Genomic DNA, 2,845 nt, shown 5'->3' on the forward strand with positions numbered 1-2,845 from the left:
ACCCCCCACCTCAGTTATTTTATCGTTGAAACCTAGGAAAACAAAGCCCCTTTTTTCTTCAAAATTTCGAATTCAATCGCTCAAACCTGACCCTCCTTACCACGCTCTACCCTCGCCTTCCAGTAACAACAAATATGTCCATGTCATCACCAACAACAAAGCCAAGCACAACAGCTGATTGGATAAACAAGTCAGCAAGATTGTACGGGCTGGTACACCATTGGCTATCACACGAGCCAGTAAGCCGTTGGAGTAAGGTAATTGCAGGGTACATATATTCATGGATTGGATACCAGAGGATGAGTAAATCACACCTATTGGCTTATTTCTATAAGAAGGTATATGAGGGTCGTTCAATAATTGGTCAATTTAGAGATAACGTATTGAAAAGATCCAGGATTGGTATTTCTATTGTAAATATTTACAGCAACGTTATGATGGTTGTCTTTGTGCCACACCAAACAGTCAGAGACATATTGTACTGGTTACAATATAGGCACGTTTCAAATGCTGTACATTTGATCATAATAACAGTAGTCGATAATATAACAGTTTATGGACGCTGAGCAAAGCCTACTGTTCATACTTTTTTCCCCCAAACAGAAAATACATCGTCAATAATAAATGTGCTGTGCTTTCGGCGAGTCTCTGAATAGCTGATACTATGTTGTGAGACAGCATATACAGAAGAAAAGTGTATTCATTTCTGTCTGCATTGGTGCCCAAACACGTTCCGTGTGTTATTCTCTGTGATTATCTCTGAGTACTATCCACTAGGCAGTGGGACGTCAAACTCCCTCCCTGCAAGACTGAATAATTCAGCTGAGGTGTAGGTATACAGTATATTAAAGGTGAAAGCGTGACAGAGAAGACTATCTATTATGTATTGTAGGTGGGTGTTACCTGGATAATGTGAATTTGATGGTGTCTATTAATAATGGATTGGAGACTACACACACAACTCTTCAAACAGTCAATTATGACAATATGTTAATTTATAGGGGTCCCCAAAAGGTTCCCAGAGGATCTGAAATCCCACCTTTCCTCTATTCTTTCTGACTTTTCTTCTGCATAGCAAATTACAAATTACATGCATTTTGGCCCATTTATTTTGAAACTGATGAGTAAATTCACTTTACTAATTATTGGAGATGTTTTCATTCCAAATAATAGCATTTGGAATAAGGCTTTGGAAACATGTTCTTTCCGATGGAAAGATAGCTCTGGGAATAGTGACCTCATCTTCCAGAATGGTCTAATGAACTATTCAAGGAAATAATTTATGAGATTTTGTTGGTCAGTTATGAGCATCTGTTGGGTGTTTATCGTGATGACTTTCAACAAATATTTCCCAAGCTTTAAACATCCCAAGGAGCACTGTGCAAGAAATAATATTGAAATGGAAGGAGTATCAGACCACTGCAAATCTACCAAGACCTGGCTGTCCCTCTAAACTTTCAGCTCATACAAGGAAAGACTGATCAGAGATGCAGCCAAGAGGCCCATGATCACTCTGGATGAACTGCAGAGATCTACAGCTGAGGTGGGAGACTCTGTCCATAGGACAACAATCAGTCGTATATTGCACAAATCTGGTCTTTATGGAAGAGTGGCAAGAAGAAAGCCATTTCTTAAAGATATCCATAAAAAGTGTCATTTAAAGTTTGCCACAAGCCACCTGGGAGACACACCAAACATGTGGAAGAAGGTGCTCTGGTCAGATGAAACCAAAAAGAACTTTCTGGCAACAATGCAAAATCGTTATGTTTGGCGTAAAAGCAACTTACAGCTCATCACCCTGAACACACCATCCCCACTGTCAAACATGGTGGTGGCAGCATCATGGTTTGGGCCTGCTTTTCTTGAGCAGGGACAGGGAAGATGGTTAAAATTGATGGGAAGATGGATGAATGTCAGTCTCTCGATGTGCAAAACTGATAGAGACATAGCCCAAGCGACTTACAGCTGTAATCGCAGCAAAAGGTGGCGCTACAAAGTATTAACTTAAGGGGCTGAATAATTTTGCATGCCCAATTTTTCAGTTTTTGATTTGTTAAAAAGTTTGAAATATCCAATAAATGTCGTTCCACTTCATGATTGTGTCCCACTTGTTGTTGATTCTTCACAAAAAATACAGTTTTATATCTTTATGTTTGAAGCCTGAAATGTGGCAAAAGGTCGCAAAGTTCAAGGGCCGAATACTTTCGCAAGGCACTGTATATTCTGTATAACTGTATTACTCACACTGCAGGGAGACATAACCTAAATTGTTATTGTCTCATGCAGATCACCATCTGCTTTCAGATACCAGGACCGTAGGTTCTCCCAAAACACAGAGTAAAGGGGGTGGAGCCATACTTTCATTGGTCAATGATTAACATGATCTTGACAGAGTGGACTTTGTTTTCAGAGATACTCAGGGATACTTGCTTGTTTTCTTGCCCACGTGTTGACCTCCATCTTGGTTCCCCCACCAACCTGAGTCTGTGACTCACGAGTCAGTCACCATCTTCCTTTTGGGTCTCTGTCAGAGCTATGAATGCTGGTTCAGTGTGTAAGTAGCACACTGCCAGGGTTTCCTGGAAAAGCCCCTTCACTATAGCTTTAGGGCCCACTGGAAACACTGAATAAACTCTGTGTATAACAGGCAGGGGTTTTGATAAATATATATACAGTACCAGTCAAAAGTTTGGCCACACCTACTCATTCAAGGGTTTTTCTTTATTTCTACTATTTTCTACATTGTAGAATAATAGGGAAGACATCAAAAATATGAAATAACACATGTAGTAACCAAAACATATATTTTATATTCTTCATATTTTATATTCTTCAAAGCAGCCAC

Source organism: Oncorhynchus tshawytscha, linkage group LG27 (genome assembly GCF_018296145.1).
Source record: "Oncorhynchus tshawytscha isolate Ot180627B linkage group LG27, Otsh_v2.0, whole genome shotgun sequence".
Classification (NCBI taxonomy): domain Eukaryota; kingdom Metazoa; phylum Chordata; class Actinopteri; order Salmoniformes; family Salmonidae; genus Oncorhynchus; species Oncorhynchus tshawytscha.